Here is a 23,171-nt window from a genome sequence, read left to right on the forward strand (position 1 = left end):
AATTACAGTAACAGGGATGAGGAGCGGGCGTATGTTTTGGGATGATACTAGAAAATACAGTGCATTTACATTTTACCCATTTATATACCTCAACGTATTTATAATCCGAGGACCAGGAAGGTATAGAGATTTGCCCACGAAAATCCAGTGTTTGGTTGAGCTCGAACAAATAAGCAAAGTAAGAAGAGAATGTAAAAAGAACTTAAAGGGCCTGCAGAGAAGAGAAGCAAAAAGTGATGAATTACGAAAGAAGATGAAATTTTAGGAAGGCTCAAAGGAAATGGTACTTAGGAAAGGATAGAAAAAAAAACGAAAATGGATCAAAATAAAAAATTAGGGGCCATATTTATCAAAGATTTGCATCGTCCTTGTGCTTCTCCTTGTGATGTTATATTGTCCCAGAAGATAAACCATGTATTAGTAAGCAAGCCACATGATTCTAGTAGTTTTATAATCAGTGTTCTTCCCAGGAAAACAAAGCTGATTTCTGAACAATGCCCAGCGTAAAGTCTGCCACCTGCTATTTCACCTTCCACGATACACGTCACCTGCACAAATTCGATTTGAATTTGGGCTCCACCAGCAAGGACTAGCCCAACAAAGTGCCTTTCTTAAAAGAATGGGCCCGCTGAATACTCTAAAAAAATTACTAATCTGGAAGGAGATTCAGGACAACAGTCAAACAAATTGCTGGGCAAAGGCAAGAAGTGAGGCTTTAAATCGGCTGGCCTCCCAACATCTGTGGGAAGCGCACTTACCACATTATACTTTCAAACTTGCAGCGAATAAAGAAGCAAGGCTATTATCCTGGATGCAAGACTAGGAACATTTTCACAAACACAGGCACTCATGGCTATGCATCAATACTTATAAATCACCAACGATGCAGCTATCTCCTTGAAACTATCAAAGGCTTTTATAAATCCAGATTTTTAGCGCTAAGACTTGGCCTGTCACCAACAAAGGACACAATGCCATCATGGGCCCTAGAACCAACTTCATGGTCATGCAGGCTGTGTCAAGGGTCAGACAAATTTTTCTTGCACATACTCTGTACATGCCCCATTCTGCAACTGGCATGCAGAAAGTTTCTACGCAATCTTTTTAATACCAACAGAGTTAGAACATGCCATCAAGCCTTGTTCTGCTTGCAAAGCCAGAGCCCCCAAGTAATAGCATGCTTGATAAAATGTATCACTTTTGTGGAACAGCAGCTTCAAGCAGTCGCACAATTCTATGGAGGAACAATATCCAAAAGACTCTCCCCTTTCCATCTGCACCGTCCATGCACCGGCACTTTGTAACGCACTTGTTGTCCATTCGTTTTTTAAGTAATATTAAGTATTGAAGACACTACGCACTAAGGGGGTCATTACAATCCTGGCGGTCGGTGTTAAAGCGCGGTAAAACTGCCAACAGGCCGGCGGTAAATAAAATGGAATTACAAAACAAACACAGCGGCGGTAACCGCCAACAGACAGGCGGAGGACAATGTACTGCCCACACTATTACAACCCATCAATCCGCCACCTTTTCTGGGGCGGATTCACCGCAGACAAAAACACGGCAGAAACAGGACTTCGAAGGGAAAACGCTCACCTCTACACACCCCATGAGGAATCAGAACGCCATGGAATCGGAGCTCCAGATTCTGCCAGCCTTTATCTTCCTGCTCCTCTACCAGGAGCACGAACGCTGGCGGCAAAGACAACGGTGAGTACTGCACCTACAACACAGGGGAGGGAAAAAACAGTGACACACACGCAACACGCAACACCCCCACCCTCACCCACTACAACACACACACTAATACAGGATGATACATAACAGTTACAACCCCCAACCCCCCCCGGAAGAATGCAAAGATAAAAGGAAATGAGTCGAATAATTGTGATATATTCAATTACCTACATCAAAAATATTTACAAATATATACATTTATACTATATACAATTATATACACCAAGAACACAAGTCCAAGGGATTCCACCATCTAAGTCCGTGGATCACTGGGCCCACACTCAATACCCGAACAAGACGGAGAGAACACTGCAGGGGCATCAGTTGGAAATAAAACAGGCACCTCAGTGGGAAGGGAAGGGGGGCACCTCAGCCGGTTGAGTGCACGACGCCAGATCCACGAGGGGGCTCCATGCCCTCTGTTCAATCCTGGGGAGTGCTAAGCCACAGTCTCACAAGTCTCTACAGTGGGTGGTTTGCCCACTGTTCAATCCTGGGGAGTGCAAAGCCACAGTCTCTCAAGTAGATAACATTCTCCACTGGTTCTGGAGGGGGCATTGTGCCCAGAGTGCTTCATCCTGCCAAGGACTGAGGTAGTGGATGTAAATCTCCACCGGTTCTGGAGGGGGCTTGGTGCCCAGAGTGCTTCATCCTGCCAAGGACTGAGGTAGTGGATGTGAATCTCCACTGGTTCTGGAGGGGGCATTGTGCCCAGAGTGCTTCATCCTGCCAAGGACTGATGTAGTGGATGCACTTCTCCACTGGTTCTGGAGGGGGCTTGGTGCCCAGAGTGCTTCATCCTGCTCGTGGCGGTCTCAGTAGCGTCAGAGCTTTTGGCGCTCATTGGACTGCGGTGCTGGTGGCGGCGGTGTCCTGTTCAGCGGTGCTTGTGTCGGCGGTGTCCTTGGCAGTGGTGCTAGTGGCGGCGGTGTCCTTGGCAGCGGTGCTTGTGGCGGTCTTGTCCTCTTCAGCAGTGCTTCGCCAATGCTGTAGTTATGTTCGACCATAGATACAATTTTCAGGGAGGTGTGCAAGATAGGCTCCAATTCATTAGCAACTATGATGCAAACTGAATATCTGCATTCTTGTTCTCATAGGATGATGCAAACAGTGCTCAGGAGGTTGTGCAATTGATGCTTTTACTCCCAAATATAGGATTGCATTGCTAGCGACGCATAATGAGGTCTTTGGTTCACTGATATGGGAAGAGATATGATTAAGAATGTGAACACTGAGCATGAGATTTGTCAGTAGGAAAGGACTTGGAAGAGAAAGGGCATCCAAACCTGTTACAAGTCCACATTGCTAAAATGACTTGTTTTAGGGGCTGGAGTACCAGAATAATTTCACTTTATCTTATGTCAACCACTTACTGTTTATGGTAGCAACATCTAATATTGTGAACATCCCTAACATTATTGTTAGACCTAGCATCCTTGGCGTGGTTTCCCCCAACATTTTGCCTCCTGAACCCTTGTTTTGCTGACTTCATTTTTTCTGGCTTTAGGATTCAGGGCACTTTATCCAGTGCTAAAGTGTATTTCCTCTGTACACTAAACATATCTGTGGTGAAGTTTTTATGTGCTGACGTCTGGCTGCGGAAGCCGGAAGCCAGAGGATGGAAGCCAGAGGAGAAGCGGAGCAGTCAAGAGTGAGTGGACGAGCGCGGCTTCACTGACGCTGTGCTGTGCAGCTAATCTGCAGCTGAGAAGCCGAGCTTGCCCGTGCCCTCGTGTCGCTCCCTGCTGCGCTGTGTGGATTTTTCGAGTCGAGCAGTCCTCCTGCAGTGCCTCGACCTCCCCCTTCCTTGGAGCATGGAGAGAAGGTAGGAAGTAGCCAGTGGGGGAGGAGAGAGAGGGTACACAAGAGGCAGGAGGCTCAGGAGAAAGGCCAAGAGCCGTACTTAGGAAGCACAGCAATACAGGGCAGTGTTGGCGACTGTGGCAGTCGTGGGTGACTGCCACCAAGGGAGAGTCCAGGCCACCACAGAAGTGGCCTAGCTAGGTCTGGGTGTGGCTTGTGGGGGAGCCAATGTTACCCGCTCACCATACTCTGTACCAAGCCAGCGGGCCCTGCAGGATTTCAGGAGGAGAGGAGGATTGCACGTGCTCGTGCCTCTCAATAGTTGAGGTGTGGTGGCACAATTATAAAACCGGTACTCAAGGGCTATCTTAATGCCGATGAAGGCCTAAAGTCGGCCTCGGTAAGACCCCTTGGGGCCGATCAAGGCCTCTAGCAGGATCCAGTAGCAGATTGAGGAGGACTGCGTGTGCTCGTGCCCTTCAATTGTTGAGGTGTGGTGGCGCATCTATAAAACAAGTGAGAAGAAAAACCTTAAGCCCAGTGAAGATGCGATCTGTGAAGGAAAGGGCTTTTCAGCCGCAAACTAGGAATAAGAATAATAATAAACCGTCCTCTCCCCCTTCAATAGTAAAATGGAAAGCAAAAATGAAGTCAGAGAAGCAGTCCTGAATTTCTCTAATATCCCCCTTTTTCTAAAGGGTTGAGAAATCGGTGAACATCCCCATAAATTTGATTTTCTGAAGGACCCTGTGGATGCGATTTTCTGTATACTTAATGGCTCTGCGGATCTACCCCATCCTATCTCCCCCATAAAAAGTGAAAGCGGTTTGGTATATGAACAAAGTGATGTAAGTGCGCTCAAGGAGGAGGAGGTGACTGAAAAATCTGCTTTTGGTAATACTACAAAGTCAGCAGACGATAAATTTAAAGAAAATGCCAGGGGTTCGATCAGTGACTAAGAACTACTGACCCTCAGGTTATCATCGCCGTCCCCAGTCTCCTCCACTTGTCTATCCCTGAAAATCCTGACCGGCCAGCCACAATTAGGTTTCAAACCTCCTCTTGAGGTAAATGGAATTATTAAAAGAGGTATGGATTCCATGCCACGACTGTCTGCTTTGGGACCACAGGAGGCCTGTCAAATGCAGAAGGAGAATCACACTTTAGAAATTATTCATACTTCGGACAATAGTAATAAATTAGGCCCATTAAACCTTAACCCTAGTTCTCCTTCTCCTACACAATTGGAATTGAGCTCCAATGTACATGTCTTTAAAGGTCCTCTTACCAAAGACATGGGGGGAATCCACAAGAAGTGCAGACTTCTACCTCAGATACTCGTATAGATACCTTTAATTATAGAACCCCAAATGCCTCTGTCACATCAAAAACACAAACAAATTAATTCGTAGGTATGTAGGCTATAAATGAGAACTTACCGCCTTCACAGAATACTCCAAACAAATTGGATCAAAATGCTGTATGGGATATCTTCTTTAAGACCTCGCAACTAACTCTTGACACCCTGTCTTATCAATTGTCATAAATGGACGTGCAGGTGGATCTATTGAATGTCATGGCAAAATTAGTCTCAGGGATGGATCAGAAGCTGGCTAACCTAAACATCTTCATTAAGCGAGCTCAGAATTTTGCAGAGATGACAAAAACAGATTGTACCTGTGAGCCCATAATCAACAAGCTGGCCACACTCCTAGAGTCCTTAAATTTAATGATAACAGATTTTAAGGAAAATCTAAATATGATAAAAGGGGGTAAATCTGTAGCTCAAGAATCTCCCCAGCAACAGGAGAAGGCTGTTCCAAATGAAAATATGGACAGTATGGTTACTCGCTGTCCTGAGATAACAACTGATAAGGAAATAGATTTTTTGGACGAACTGGGGTGCGGTCAGGGGGTGTAGTCAGGGAAAAGGTATGTTTACTGAAATCCTCTGGGAAGGAGAAAGCTCGTCAGTCTGAGATCCAAATAAATAAATATCTTCCTTGTCCCCTAAATCTGCCCTGTGTCCGCTACACTTAAAAAAGCCGGCTACTGAAAGACAAAATAAAAAACAACAAAAGCAAGGAATAAAAAAAGGAATGTCTTAATGGGCCCTCCCACTATAAAGATGAGTTCCTCTCTCCCTCCAGACATATGAAATGGGATGATAATGTCTTATGACTTGATTATCAACAAAAAAAGCAGCCCAATGGCTAGCAAGTTGTTCCCACTATTCAATACACAAAAGTGGGGGCCTACTTACCAAGACCATAGGGACTTGAATGAATCTAATTCTAAAGTGGAGTATATGAAAAACAAGGACCAGCAGGATTCGCTACACCTAAACGGCATAGGTCTAAAAAAGCAGGAACCACAAAATATCAAACCACATCAAAGGGAGCCCAAAGCTGAACTGAGTATTATTCCAGAGATTCATAAGAAGTCATTTGAAGAAGAGGGCATATGTATCACAGTTACTAATTCCGATAATGCTGAACGTCAAGGGGCTCAAACGGCTCAGCTCCAGGTAGAAAAAGGAAGTGGGTCTGCCATTAGACAGTTGGAAGTGGTGAGACCTGGGGCAAAGGAAATGGTGGAACTTACCAGACCACTCTTGGAGATAGAGCCCTTAAACAGATCAGATGCGAGGCTAAATGTATCAAATCCAGGATGGCCAGACAGAGACTTTATACCACAGTTCCAGAAAACGAAACACAAAGAAATAACCCTAGTTGGAGAACAAGATGACTGTATAAGCAGTCCCAATAACAGTCCGCCCGTACATTGTAAACAATTGATTCTGGAAGCACAATACCAATCTAGGGGCCCATTTGATATTCAAAACCGAGGAAATATACTAAAACTTTTACAAGTTAATCTGGCCCTAAAAGATATAGGGGGTCATTACGACCCTGGCGGTCAGCGATAATGTGGCGATAAGTACTGTTAACAGGCTGGCAGTACTTACCGCCATATTATGACATTGGCGGGTTGGCTGAAGCCAATCTGCCAAGGTACCACTCTGACCGCCACGGCGGTAACAGCCGCCGGTCTGGAGATCTCAATCTCCAGCCTGGCGGCCACCATTGTTCATCCTGTGGGATTATGACCACGCCTACCGCTATGGTTTTCGTGGCGTTCGTAACGCCATGAAAACCATGGCAGTAGGCCATATCAGTGATGGGGAATTCCTTCCATGTCACTGATAGGGGTCTCCCCCCTACCTCTCCAGTTACTTCACCACCCCACCTACATTCACGCCCCCTTCACACACATGCACGCATGCACACACTCATTCAAACATACATACACGCATGCATACATCCAATCACACACACATCCTCACACACTTCCAAACATACATGCAGACATGCATCAACATTTAGAACATACACGCACTAACACCTCCATACATGCACACACACATTCAACACTTAACACACACCCGCATTCACACACACACATACATTCACACCCCCCCACACATACACACACAACACCCCCACCCCGTCGAAGACCTGACTTACCTGCATCCAGGGGGTCCTTCGGCAGGAGATGGAACAGGGTGCTGCTACTGCCAGCAGCGCCCACCAGCAGAACACCACCACGTCATAATATGGCTGGCGGCGGTGTACTGGCGTGGCGCTGCTGGTGGTAGCAGCGCCTCCTTATCGCTACCCACCGGCATGGCCACAGCCGGCTTTTCCCCCTTCCTGTGGAAGAAATCCGGCTGTGGTCATAATATGGCAGAAAGCTGGTAGCTGCGGCGACGGTCTTGTGGCGGCTGTTGCCGCGGCAGTAGGCCGTTTTTAACACCAAGGTTAAAATGAGGGCCATAGAGTCTACTGATATTGTCTCCATAGAATTCCTGCCAGGGGTTAAGAGCAATGAAGGTAAAATTAACGGATCAACACTGGTAATTTGGATACCATCACAAGTGGTTAAAAGAGTCATAAAAGAAAAAAGTTATTTCTTAAAATGAGGAATTAGATTCAGTATACCCCAACAAATAGCTTATCCCGACCCTCTAGAGGCCCAAATTAATATGCCTAAATTAAACAAATCGAAATGCTTAAATCAAACTTTTTCAGTCCTTAGATCTGCAATTGGGAATCAATGTACTAACGATTTTACATTCAATAAATCAGTTTAGGTAAAATAGTGACATTTTGTGTGCTGAGAAATACAATCATAGTTTTCTAATTTATAACTGAATAAACATGACATTTAGAGACAGAACATAATGGCGTGGTTATCTTGAAATGCATAAATTAAAAGGTTATGTTGCTTGCTTTGCTATGAACGTGTAGTTTATTGAAATAAGCCATTTAAATGTATTACGTTAATGATAAGCAGTCTCATGTTAAAGGTGATTTTGGAGGTTGAGGTCTGGATACCTGTGCACCAAAGTCTAACTAAAACATATTTTTTTCCCCTGAAGATTGTTGGTTACAAAGATGGTCTCCACCCTAAAAGGTGGGTGAAACTGACATGTAGAGCTAGCATGCTTTCAAGGTCTCTGTGGGCGCCACTTTCAAAGTTAATAATTTTGCATATTAATTACCAATAAAGGGTGGAAAATGTATTTTGGGGGTTTTATGAAAGGAGAACGTTTAGTTTAGCATGAGTGTTGCCTTAAAGCCTACTCCTGTTTTCGGTTAGCATATTTTTAGTGCCTGTGGGTTCTAACACTTGGCGAACTCTTCTTCACCTTCCCTATTGGTGCACTACGGAGCTTCAATTGTGACCTTCATTGTTTATTTGATAATACAAGATTCAGTTGGTTCTATGATTTTTAGAACTGAATTCCCTGCTGTGGTATTCCTCAAACCTTTGCTTTCACGCCCTACTTTTTAAACTCGTTTATGTTGGCATTAGTATCTGTGCACCCTTACCCCTGCTAACCTGTGCTAAAGTGCATGTGCCCCTTCTTTACAACATGGTAAAATTGACCTACACCTAAATGGTCCATTTAATTTACTTGGAAAGCACTAATACATGGTACTACCTGGACCCAGGGCTTGTAAATTACATGCTTCTAGACGTCAGCAACACCCATTGTGCCACTCACTAGTGTAGCACTGTGAGACTTGTCACATCTCCCACTACAGCCTCTTGTGCAGGTTCAAATGCTATATTAACTTGGCATAATGTACCTTTACTAGGCTTAAACCCTCCTTTTTAATACTTGTAGGTCAGATCTAAGGTAGACCCTAAAAGCTCATAAGTCAGGGTGCATTTTACTGAAAAAGTAGGACATGTGTGTTTAGGTTTCACATGTCCTGGCAGTGAAAAACTCCTATAGTTATTTCACTGTTGAAAGGCCAACCCCTCTCATGAACTGCCACTGACTTACCTTATTATCAGTGCTAACTTAAGGGAAGTTTTAAATTGAAACTGGAAGCAGATAGATATATGCTGTTTACTATCAAATTAATTGTAATTTGAAATCATAATAATTGGTGAAGTTGGCTTTAGGTTACAATTTTGAAAACTACACTTTTAGAAAGTTGGTATTTTCGTGTCCCAACCAACTGTGCCTTTCTGTCAATCAATCAATCATGGATTGTATAGCGCAGCTAATCACCCATAGGGTCTCAAGACGCTGAATATAGGCATGTTGCTTAGTAGAAGAGCCAGGTCTTGAGATCCTTCCTGAACTGCTTCAGTGATTCGATCTGCCTGAGCTTGAGGGGGAGTGTATTCCAAGTCTGGGCTGCTAGGTAGGAGAAGGATCTTCCTCCTGCTATACTTTTCCGGATCTTGGGGATGGCTGCATGGGCAAGTTGGGAGGAACGGTGACATCTGTTGAGTACGTATAAGGTGAGGCAGTGGTTGAAGTATGCTGGTCCTATGTTGTGCACTGCCTTGAAGGTGTGAATCAGGAGTTTGTATGTGATGCGCTTGTTCACTGGGAGCCAGTGTAGGTCTTTGAGGTGGGAGGAGATTCGGCTCTCTTGGGGGATGTCCAGGATGAGTCTGGCTGCCCCATTCTGGACTCTTTGTAGTCTTGATTTACGTTTCTTGGTAATGCTGGCTTAGAGTGTGTTGCCGTAGTCCAATTTGCTGGTGATGAGTGCGTGGGTGACTGTTTCCCTCGTGTTGGGGGAAATCCATTTGAAAATCTTCCACAGGAGATGGAGGGTGAGGAAGCTTGATGAGCAGAGTGGTGGGCCACCAGTAGTCATTCCATGCAGACAGGGTGGAGCCAATCACGAGGATCTCTGTCTTGTCCGCGTTGAACTTGCCTCCATCCAGACGGTGACTGCTCTCATCCCATTGTGGAAATTCCTCTTGGCTTGTACAGAGTCCTCAGACAGGGAAAGGATCAGTTGGGTGAAATTGGCGTAGGAGACTATGTTAAGCTTGTGCTGTTTCTGCCAGTGTCTTGGATCACCTGACTGTGAACACCTCTGCTTTTGGGGCTTGTGTATTGCTTCCATAAGTGAGGCAGAGGAAGCATATATGTGAGGAGAGAGAGCCTGTCTGACATGATGGCTCGGGAGGAGATGTACCTTGTCCTAATTACACTTCAAATGATCCTGCCGACAGCACCACAAAGGAACCTGAAACCAGTCCTGCCCTGTCATTTGTCACCCTAAACAGTGTGGGTTCAGGACCAGCAGTAGGAGAAGAACTGACTAGAACCAGTATTGATGGTGAGACAGGAATTCCCCCACACAAAAGCTTGCATCAGGTATAAAACTGGGACCTTCAGAAGCACTCATCAGCACACTGCTCGACCTCTGCCTTGCTGTCTGAAGATTGGACCTGCTTGTCTTGATCTCACACTACCCAGAGTGATTCCCATGGTCATTGTCTGACTTCCTTTTTGAGCTACAGGGACACAAAACATTCCAGGGGTCTGTCCTGCAACTGCCCAGCTGTCCAACATCAACTTTATCAGCATGGACCTACCTGAGTCCTGCTACTGGCCTCTGCTGAAGGGATCCTGATCTCCAAGAGGTCCCCCAAGTCCTGGACCCTGGGTTGGAGTCAAGGTGTCTTCATCTTGGTGCAGCACGGTGTAGCCTGATTAGTATCTCACACCGCAACACCTCACAGTTCCTGATGGGCAGCTACACAGGACCCAGCGTGATGCAACATGACACAAAAGCTCAACCACAGCTTCTCGCAGCTCCTGATCATAGCTTCATCAGAAATGACACAGGTGGATGTAGCACCTTGCAGTTCCTGATCAGCAGCTTCACCAGACCCGGCACAGCGCGACACAGCATGATGCAGGACTTTGCATCACAGCACTAGTACAAATAGTTACAACTCCCAGCAGCTGAACCTAGTCCTGTACCTGGCCAACACCTTTGGGTAGACCTGAAATTGTGACCTTGGCCAGTCCATTGTGACCAGCTAACCATAGATGATGCTTTCTGCTTCTTGGCTCTGTTTGTACCTACAATTTTAAAAGTTTTTGTCTCCAGTTTTACTGATTAGATTTTGTTTGTTCTAGAGTAATTGTATTTATTAAAATGAACCCTGTTTTTCTAAAGCGGTTTGGAATTTTTCTTGTGGTGGGTTTTCACTTTATTACTGTCTGTTTTTGTGCTGCATAAACACTTTACACATTGACTGTAACTTCAACCTGACTTATTTTGGGCCACCCTACTAGAGGATTAAGCAGAACTTTATTTAGTGACTTTAGAGGCTCACCATGACAAAAACTGTGTTTTTTCTAGAGGGGGCTTCCACTCCTGTCCACCAATAAACAAATTCCATACAATGGTAATGCTCACACTGTAAAAATTAGAAAATGTAATTTTTGTGTTCCTGATGATTCTGGACAGAACATTTTTTACACATGTGTACAAATTGAAAGCCACTTCAGCCACTAAACTGAGATGTATTGGAAACTGTGTGATGCGTAGTGCAGCTTATACACTAGATGTAGGCCATATGTCAATATTATCATACGATGTGTGGTTCTATTTACCTATTTGTAGTGGTTTGTACCTTTCTCTGTCAGACAGCAGTGACTGGAAAGTTTCTCTGTCTAAACATTTTCAAAGGATCATCATTTTGGGGATCAGCCACATCTTCTTCCAAACGCTTATAGAGACAGAATATATACTAGTCTGTTTATCATTCTGTACTTAGAATATTGTTCAGATCCTTTTGTGAGCAATACTTATGACAAATGCTCCTTGATACTTAGTAATTTTGTTATAGGACCTTGTTCAGTATTTGAGCAGTATTTACGGCTTTATTGTGCTGCCAAAAATACTGTACATTGATTTGCCTTTTGAGTATCATGAATGATTTAACTAGCCAATTTCTTTTGCCTTATGTACTTGTTCCTAGGGCCTCATTACATGTCTGGCAGTTTTCAGACCACCAGACTCGTGGTGGCAATTGGAGCACCACACTTCTGGTGGTCCGACTGTCAAATTACGGCCCTGGTGGTTGAACAGACAGGGGACTGCTGCCACCTCCAAGAACAAGGTTCCCGACGGGGTGGCGGCAGTTGGAGTCATGTCAGCCAAGGAGGCACAGAGTTCAGCGCTGAGGTACTGATCACAAGTCCACTTTCCACTAGCCTTTCATGGCTGGGAACCTGCCATGATAAGGCTGGCAGAAAGCCAGTCCTGGGGGCCCCCTGCCCAGCACCCTCAAAATACACACTGTCTGCTAGAGCAGACAGTGTAAATTCCGAGAGTGCTGGGGGCACCATCTTTGCAATGGCATTGGCCTCAGCTCCATGAGGAGCCGAGATCAATGTTGCTGCACAGTTTCCAATTTGCTGACTAGAGGAAACCTCCGATTTCTGAGGTTTCCACCAGTCAGCCCAGTGGAAAGCTTGTAATTGGCCTGGTGGAGACCACCATCTCGGCGGCAGTCTCCTCTCCACGGGGCTGGCGGGCCGACAGTTGGCTCTCCAACCTCATAATGAGGCCCTTAATCTTTAACAAACCTTCTTGGCTTATACTTTGAATCCTGTCTTGTATGCATTTTCCACAATGGATTTTCTTTGTTCTCTCTGTAAATCAGCCCTTTAATGCTATAGAGCAATCACAGCTTGTAACCTTTATTTCAGATGTGAAGATATGCAACAATTGTGTTTAATGTGGAAAAAAAGATTGGCTTGTAAATAAAGGAACCATATTTGGTTATTTTATTTAAATATTTCTAAAGGAAATGAGGAATACCACCTATTTTTCCCAGAGGTATTTGCAATTTTGATGCTTCCCAAAGTGAGCAGAATCATGCAATGCCTATTCTAAAAGCCCTACAACATTATTTTTAGAGTGCTTCGACTTTATTTGCCAAGTTATAGATGTAGAACCAAATTAGAACTGGGTTGTATGACAGAATACTAACTTCAAAAATATTGGGTTACAAAAATAATACAGAAAAAAGATTAAGGACTAAAATATCAGCTTTATGTGCTTTTAATACATATTACAAGCATATCGTCTACAAAAATATTGTGGACCAAAATATCAATATTGCATGTGTCGGTATTATATTTGAAATATTTAACATTGCTGCAAACTTATCAAAAAATTAATAAAAAATAAAAAAACTAATGCAATTCTAAAACATGTACAAATTATAAATATGTCAACTATTATTAATACATGTGTTAACTTATGATTTATTGAATAAAACAATAATATTTAACAAAATTAAGAAAGCAATATTAAAACATAATTATTCGTAATTCTTAAGCACACTAAAACACATCATATAATTATGAAGGCATTAAATGCAGTCTTAAAAATACGTGGTAAAACTAAAATTTGTCAAAGAATAAAATACTTTAACACTTTTTTCAAAGCAATGTTTTATAATATCACAATACACTATGTAAATATGGATTGATGCTTGGCTTATTGACTTGAAATAGTTTGTGCATTTCTGTAACGTATTTGCTGTGCTTAGTAAATAAATTCCTATATGGGGCCCGCAAATAATTGAAGTTTGCAAATTCCCGTTGACATTAAGCAGATCCTCCCCTCCACTGTTTTTGTTGGAGCATGGATCACTGTAACATAGCAACAATTAATACAGTCTTTTGACACACATTGATTAGCTCAATCTGAGTCTACTATTTAGGGCCATATTTGTCATAAATTCATGCAAAACAACAAGCCACCTTGCTGTGCTTTGTGAAAGGGAAAGGGCTTATGTCACATGGAGATGTTTTTGTGCCAAAATATTTTTTGCATTAGATTAGAGTTCTCCTGAGCACTGTAGAGATAGCCAGTGTATCAACAGAGCTGTCAAAAACAGCTAAAGGTCTCTCCAATCCTCTCCTGGGCAGATACTATCTCAAGCTCTCTAGAGAATATGCTGAATAAATTTAGAAGAAGCAGGATTATTTGTTTGTTGTGTCATTATTTATCACTTATCTAAACTATAACATATGTAAGACTATCAACGTAAAAACTAGTGAAATAATAACATAAGTGATTATTAGAAATATTATCAGTTAGTAAGTGCCTATCATGTTTTATGGGCTTAAATAGGTCTGCATTTGGATGTCTTCCGATCTGATAAAAATATAAATCATCGACTCTCCTCATACTTGCTTTATTCAGCGACAGTGAGTGTGTCTTTCATGGAGCTGGCGTTCAGTATTTTCTAGCAGGTTGTTCAGCTCACCAGCCTACTGCTTCTGAAATGGAAACTTCATATTCCTTGTAGCAAATTAAGAAGTGCCCTTGCCACCTCTTTCACTAGACATCAGGCCACAGTGTATGCATTGTATGTAGAGGTAACGAAAAACGTCCACACTTGCTATACACTTAATGATGCACAGTTGCAGGTTTTCATATAAGATTGCTAAAAAGAAGAAATGGCAAATATTAATGAGGTTAACTTGCATTCACGTAGTGTGCACACAAATGACTCAAACGCTTTTTAAAAAACTTTTAATATATGAATTCCTCAAAATGTAACCTTTGAGCAGTAATCATGTCATAAATGGCGATACATGCTGATAATTCAAACTACCCTTCATGCATTTGAACTATGTGGTTCATAATCTTAGAAGAAGAGCAATAACCAACAGATGGTAGGCCAGCACGCAGTACTAAACAAAACTTTATTAAACCCTCGATTTGCTCTCAATGGGAGTGAGGGTTCACTAATTGAGTGAAATGTGTTGTAAGGAAAGTCTAATATGTTTGAAAAACTACTATTCCCTCTGAGAAAAGGGCTTAGAAATTTTACTAATGGCAATTGAAAAAAATGAGACAGATGCAAAAGCAAGTAGTATGAGGAGACGTGTTAACAGATATCTTCTGAGCGTGAGCTGGCAGTGAAGATATAAAGCACTCACATCTGCAAAAAAAAAATTATTATTGAAAACAAACTTGATTTTTATTGTTTTGAACATTGTATTGGCACCACTGGATACATGGCCAGCATTCTTGAATTCCGTAAAAATTATATTTTTTTATTGAAGCCCCCCCCTCCCCTGAAGAAAAAATGGCAAGAGCAAGACAGCAAAATGCGCTGGCTGGGCTGTTAGAAAAAGTGCAAATAATTTTATAGTTGTTCGTAGAAGTGAGAACATGCATCGTTAACAAGCCTAAATAGATTAGCAAATGTATCAAAGTGCAAGTTCAGTTACTACAAACATTTGTGTATCACGTGAGTGGAGCTACATTTTCAACAGATAGTGCGAAAATAGATACTGATATACCTACAACATATGCGAGGCGAGTCATATCAGGACAACAAAACATATTTTTAGTGTGATCAAAACACTCTCTATTAGTAGAATATATACTTGTATGAAAGCAATTGAAAACAGCCTTTAATATATCTTTTATGTTATTCCTGGTTTCACTAAATGCACATTTTCAATGTATGGTAACCTGACCAGAGTTCAGTGTATAACCAATAGGAGTTTCACAATCATCAGTATTAATCAACATGGGCTTATCCTCTTATAAACTGTAAAATTGAGAAGGCGAGTCCAAATATTAAGAAACATATTAATCAGGCAACTTCTGACACCACCCTAAATACTTGGCCTTCGAAAATCATTGTATCTGTAACTGATGACCGGAAAGAATAAGAGCAATGAGCTAACAACATAGCCTAAGGTAATCCACATAGAATTTAGCTATCCTCATTTATCTATTGTACAGGCAATGTTGTAAAGAACCTACCTGTACCTCTTGGAACATTGATTTGGTTAGGGAGGGTCCACACGAAACTATTTATGTACTAAATCCAATAGAATTCAATGCTTGTAGGGAATTGTAGCAACCACCCTAAATAATTTACTGTACCATTTTGATTTTTGGACGTGATTACAAGTTTGGTGGGTGGACCACCTGACCGCCATGTGGCGTCCTGAAAAGACCACCACGCTGGCCGTATTACAAGTTTTACAAGCAGGACCTCTGGCCACCAAGCAAAAAAAAAGCAAACTGCCAGAAGTGTGGCAGCTTGGATGCAGGTAATCTGACCTCCAGCACCATCAGGAGTGAAGTCTGGTAAGTTACCACACAAAAATGTCACAAAAATGCAATGTCATGCAAGCTCAAAGTTCACCTTTTGCCACTGTCTTGTTCATGTACCCAAGCAACATTCACTACCCAGAGTATCTGAGTTTAATCACTGTCAATATGTATAATTGGACCCAACAGCACAGTTACAAAGGTCCATCACATTCCATATGTCCAAATGGGGCCTGGAAATCTAAAAATAACAAAAACACATTCAAGGTATGTTCCAAAATTAAAATGTATGCTGCAGCCTGCCTACAGATATGCAATACACAACAGTTGTCAAGTATTGGGGAGTAGAGAGTGACCTGACTGCAACTCCCAGCAGACCCTGTTTCAGTAACTCCAACCACCAGACCAGTGTTCACTTGTCCAAAAACCCATGTTTGTCAAATCACAAATGAAGTTTACTCACCTGGGGGGAGAATATTTGTCAAGTATTGGGGAGTAGAGTGGGTCACCTGACTGCAACTCAGAGCATCCTCTGTTCAGTAACTCCAAACTCCAGCACAGTGGTCACTTGCCCAAATACATCCATTAGTGAACTCGCAAATGAAGTTACTCACCTGGAAGATAACATCAGTGACCTGACTTCAACTCCCAGCAGGCCCTGTTTCAGTAACTCCAACCATCAGCCCAGTGTTCACCAGTCCACAAACCCCTGTTGGTCAACTTTTAATTGAAGTGTACTCCCCTGGGAGTGGCCATGCTCATATCAGAGTAGTACCTGTCTACCTAGCTCCATCTTGACTTGTTCTGCCAACATGAAACTATTGAAGACAGGAAGGACACCTTACCCAGTGTGTACAACAAATATTCCTAAGGCATCAAGATGCATAACCAGATTGGCAGCAGCAGCAGACACATTAAAACAACACTATGCACATGATGACTCCAGTCACACATACAACACAATCCTGGGTCTGCCTGCATCCCACTCAACTAGGCCTTCAAATGGTCAAAGTCATATCTTGACTCTCCACTGTGTTGGCTGCACTGGTGTTAAGATGTCATTTTCAGCCCATCCTCCAAAGTGCAACTGATCTGCACATCTCAGCAGCTGCTTGACTCAAATTGGGTTGGCATGCTTCACACATGTCATCTCAAATCACCCAATACCATGGTCACTTACCGCAACTGGATTAACTACAACTTAACTTTGTCCAAGGTCTCTGCTTACTGTAACGCAAAACCGTTGGAGGTAGATGTCACAATACAACCAGTAACAAGGTACTTTTACATAACCAGGTGGACCAGCCGTGGGGCACACAGAGGCCATGGAACAGACTGCCACTACCCCCCTGGATGAAGCCCTCAGTGATGACAACACACTTGGACGTCTGGACGTGGGGGACGGTTCTGGTTCATCTGGGAACCTGGTCAGATGGAAACAGTGAGTCTCACTGTGCCCACAATGTTACCTCCTAGCCTTGTTGCTTCAACATCCCAGGCAACCATTTGCCCCCCCGAACTGTGTCCCTAGCACACTGTCCACTATCTTTTTCCCCACAGTCCTTGATCCTGAGTTGCTGCACAGAACTTCCGACAATGAGGGTCCAGGAAAAAGTTGGAGAGAGCACCCTGTGGCAAGGGCACAGGCCTATAGTGGTAGGGTGTATGTGAGGGATGATTTGGGCCAACAAGGTGAGACCACTAGTGTTGCTCTTGGCCTAGACACCATCAGCCATGTCTTGGGGGTCTATCAGGAGTCCCAAAACATGATGGGCCAGGTGTTGACCGAACTACGGGAAATCAAACAGCTACAGAGGGATATGCATAGCCACATGTGTGAACAGATGGAGGCCCACAATTCCAACATGGCCTCCCTCACAAGGGTTCTGAAGGACATACACAGCACACTGAATAGAATTTTTCAAAACCAGTCCACCCCTTCCTTTGGCTCATCAACAGCAGGTCCATCAACATCGCTGCCAGCCAATAGAAGGGAGGTCCTGCCAGAGGAACAACAAGCCCCAGACACCCTTGCCTCTGTAGCAGCAGATCCCCCCAACACACGCAAGTGGGGAAGTCTAGCAAAGAATCCAGGAGGTGCGGATGGCAAGACACCCACTACTGCCAGTAATAACCCTCTTCGTTAAGGACCTCCTTTGTGTGTTACACATTCACTCTGGACTGATCCTAAACCACCGACCATTTCCAATGGGAGGAGTACCATGGACTTTGGACTCCCAGTGGTGTGGCATCTACTCCAATGATTTCATTCACCATGACTGACCTCTTCACATTTACATTTTTATTGAGTCATGTCACATATATATTCTGTTAGTCATAGATGCATAATAAAATCGTCCTTCACTCAATCATTGTCTGCTGATTTTGATTTCGTATTTCGCCATGTAGATATGTCAGACCATGTGAACCATAGAATGATGATCCAAGGTACTTGTTCAAGATAGGATATGTTGCATAACACAGTGTCCAACCCAGGATTCCAACCCTCCCACACAAATACATACATACAAATGTCTGCTGAAACTGAAAATTTTAATACAGTGCATTACAGCATATAGGTTGTCAATATGTCTAAACTGTTGGAATCAGGAATGAGTGACTCATGCTGAGTAAACTAACATATCGACAGGTACAGTCCTCAGACCACAGAAGGAAGGGATTTGTCAGATATTGTCCTGTAGAATAGGCAATCATTGATGTGGTTGATGTCCTCAGCTTGAGCCTTATCAGATACCACACCAAAGTTATTCAACATCACATAATCCAAGATACAGATAGATGGGGTACAATAGTCCCTGATCACAGGGCCATCATAATCTAATGCACATGCATCTAGTGTTGTGGCACAGGCACTGTGGCCTACAATGATAAAACCCTTCTACAGCCACATACAAGTCATACAAAAAGAGGGTTTAGCCAATGTGAAGGAAAAATGACTTGGTCGTAAACTGGACTACATATTCTATGAATACATGATGACACACATGATGCATCAGGCCCACCACAGCACACAAAACAAGTCCAATGGGCACTTCTGACCTTCCACCCAAACACTGCGCAAGCTGTCTTGGCATAGCTCTCATCCCCCCAAAATTTGTGACCTACATTACCTAGAACAATCCATGTGCACTTTGTATGTCAGAATAGCATCACATACCTGCCAATGTCACAAATCTGAAATGCCCAAATGAAGATGTCATGGTGAAGGTATATGTACAATGACGAAAACAAGGAGTATAGGCTTTAAACCATACAAATGACACAGGTAACACAGGAAGCATCTGGAAAACAAAGTACATTGCAAGGAAACTTACACCAAAAAAAAACAACATCATCAAGGTCGGGATGTGTCAAAAGCTACCTTATCAAGCATCCTTTTTCTGATTATTGCAGAGTATCAACTCCCTAGCTGTATCTAAAACACTCAACTCCACACATTCTCACAACTACAGTTCATTGTACAGTCACAGTCATAACATCCCATGACATACTTTCATTCATGAGAAGTAGCTGTGGATGAGATGTTCTCACAAGTCAGCTCCTTCCTCTTCACCATTGTCATCCTCAGTTGGCTTTTCAGGATTCTCACCCGATGGCATTGCAGGCTTCCCCTCGTCTGGTATGTATGGGATATTCCTCTGCAGGGTAATGTTGTGGAGCATGCAGCATGCCACAGTGATCTGACACACTTTCCCTGGTGAGTAGAGGAGGGCTCCACCAGTCTTGTCCAGACACAAAAATCTGGCCTTCAGGTGCCCAAAAGCCTGACCCACTGTCCGCCGTGTTCTTCCATGGGCCTCATTGAAGTGTACTTCCCCTGGCGTAGTTGGATTCCTCGGTGGCGTCAACAATCAAGGACAGTTTGGATTTGCTGAGTCTCCTGTTAAGGAATGGGACATAAATGCAAAAATGAGTCACTCACGTCATGATTGTAGTGCCTGACATTGCTCACACACAAGCAGGACAGATGTGACTTACCAACTAGCCAGGCCCTCTCTGGGTGCAATTGTGGTATAGTGCTGTTCCATATTATGAAGGAATCATGGGCTGATTCAGGGTAACGGCACACAGATTTGATATGGAGATATCTGCCAAACAACCAACTTGCACGTTGATGGAATGGATGTTCTTTCTGTTGTGATAGACTTGTTCAGTGGCCTGCAGTGGCACCAAGCCAACATGTGTGCCATCAAAGGCCCTCACCACATGTGGGAGGTGAATAAAACCATACAGGTCAGCATTAACATTGACTAAATCCTCATGTCTGGGGAACTTGATATAGCTGTCAATGTGTTTCAGCATTGCTGAGAGGAAATCCTTCAACACCAGACTGAACATAGGGTGGAACGTACCAACAGATAGGGTCACTGTATGTTGGAAGGACCCTGTGGCCAGGAAGTGCAATGCTGACATCTCTTGTACAATGGGTGGTATGCAGGTTGGATTACGGTTAGCTGGTGATTGAGCTGGCTCCAACTGATGGCATAAGTCCACTATTGTTTGCCTATTCAGACAGTATAACTGAATTACATGGCGTTTCTCCATGGTCTGAACGTCTGGCAGTGGATGGTAAACAGGAGGTTGTTGTATCCTCCCTCTTCCACACTACCTATGTATGACAAGACATGATTTGTACCATAAGTCAGTGTGTCCACAGCAACATACATGAGGCAGGATAACAATATCATGTGACAAAGCATTTCTGACAAGATAGACATGACACATTGTACACATCCCAGCTGGCAAGTACACAAGGGTCACACGTGACCCCCATGGATGTCAACACGTCAACAACATGGATTCAGGGAAAACCCAACTATCTGCTACACATTTGCCCCTTGAAATGTGACTGGATTTTCCGACCACCAAAGATACAGTCAGCAGTGGTGGCAATTGCACCGCTGTCATATGCCATCTGTGCCCTGCAACACACTACACTGGTGGTTGTGTAGTAGGACCTAGATAACAAGGCAGAATAAGGATGTTTGTGATGATCCTATATATATTTTGTAGATGTTAAGCAGTTTACAGAGCTATATACACTATTTCAAATCACCAAAATGGTGGATGCCTGACCTACTCCACTGGACATTGGGAACCGCCCGCGACTGCCGGCAGAAGTCGGCTGCGCTGTAGGCAGTTCCAACCATGGTAGACAAAGGCATAGGCTAACATTGTTGTCTGTGGTGGTTGCAGCCCAATGGCTGTGTCCGTTGGTTTTAATGACCACCTAAGTGGCGCACATATCAAACACGTTCTGCAAAATCAGTCCTTGACTACTGACACTGCAGCCAGCAACACCTCCACTACTTCAGCTGCTTTGTGTCACTTCTGTGAGCAATTATGCTATGTCTAGCAGGTGAAAGAGCCCACGTCTTCTCTCTAGAGGAGCTGGACAGGTTTGTGAGTGAGGTCTTTGCCCTGTATGGACAGCTCAACTGGCTCACCAGAGGAGCAGGAAAGTATCTCATGTGCACAATTTACTCTGTTCAACACCATACACTCCCCCTTCACAGGCTACAATGTGCCCCTGTGTGCCAGTTAGGCTTCTTGTGTGCCTGTTGTTGCAGTCTGTGTGACATGAAGGGGATGTACATGGTGCAGGTATTGGTGGCCAGTGCTTCATGTTGGGCTCATTCACATTGTGTACTGTGATGTTTTTTGGGGTCCTAGATCCTCCTTGCATTGGATGCACATAATTAGGTAAGAAGACTTTACTGCCGTACAATGACATTTCTTTCTTTATGATGGATGTAAATGTTAGACAACATGTATGTACATAACAGCATGAGCTGTGTATGCATCTTTCCTGAGTCATTAGAGGATGGATCCTGTAAGGAATGTGTACAGTGCCACAGATCTTTCACCCTACATCTGGCCTTGACAAACTGTTATCTGGAAGGCATATCATGACTTACTCTGCCCTTAAGGTTGCCACACAAACCACAAGCTACATTGCTGATGGCCACATGATGTACTGGCATACATAGAGGTGATGCGAATGTGAATGTCATGAAGGTTCTGCATGCTGAACCTACAGAGACCGGGGCCTTTCAAATGTATCTCCCAGTATGGGACATAATCCAGGCTGTGGGAAAGTCACTATGGATTTGCAACTGTGGCACTGTACCCACTCCCAAAATACCAGCAGATCTTGTCATGTTGTCTAGTTTCAATACTTTCCCTGAATACCTCAGGCCATTGACTAAAGTAGCAATTGGTACTGAGGTAAAACCCTGAACTAGTCCATAAATGCATTTTGCATAATTTTCAATGTATGTGTTTGACTCATGACAGGTCCCTTACTCCCACAGTTCTGTTGTCACCTTCATAGAAGTCATATTTGTCCCATATGGGCTTATTGCACAAATTACAGACTGATAGTGTAGATTCCTGGGAGGCCATGCCATGCGACACAGTAGCTTGGTTACATAGAAGACATTGTACAATGCATACCTTTGTATGTTGGATGCCATCTCTGTAGTTTAGATACATATGTCCAAAGATGTATTCTGTCTTACAGGTACATACCACAGAACCCCCCCCCACCTACAGTGGCATGAGTCTGCATTTAGTAGGCCACATGGCCACACATGCACAAGGAACATATTTTCTGTACCCACCATGCCAGCCCCTTCATTGTCTCTCAAGTGTAAGTGTGAAGTCTGTACTATCGAAGTTGCCTGTAGGGCCTTATGGAGTGAGTCAAGCTCACAGTGTGGAAATGTGTTGGTCTAGTCACGTCTAAGGAGTTTACCCTTCAGAAGCCACATAGGAGTGTAGGGTTTCATTGTGGTTCAAGTCACAGTACATGTTGCTGGAGCATAGGCTACTTGATGTCAGTAGGCTTGCTTAGTCATTTTAGCCCATGAGAGGGTAGTGGGCTAGTCAGCAGATGGATACTAAAATGTGTAGCCATGTCCCTGTACTTATTGGAATGTGTGCTTTACAAATGTAGTGTGTTGGCAAATTGGTCATTTTTTGCTTGTTTTTTCTGACATGTGTGACACAACCATTTGGGAAAAAACTTGTGATTGTAATCACTTGATTTGACTCTTTCACCCATGCAGGTAAACAACCATCAAAAGAAGGAGTTATGGAGAGCCATTGCCTGTAAGGTGCGGACACTGGGGATCCACAGCCGGTAGAGAGTCTACTGTCACAAGGGGTGGGATG

The sequence above is a fragment of the Pleurodeles waltl genome, chromosome 5 (genome assembly GCF_031143425.1).
Source record: "Pleurodeles waltl isolate 20211129_DDA chromosome 5, aPleWal1.hap1.20221129, whole genome shotgun sequence".
Lineage (NCBI taxonomy): Eukaryota > Metazoa > Chordata > Amphibia > Caudata > Salamandridae > Pleurodeles > Pleurodeles waltl.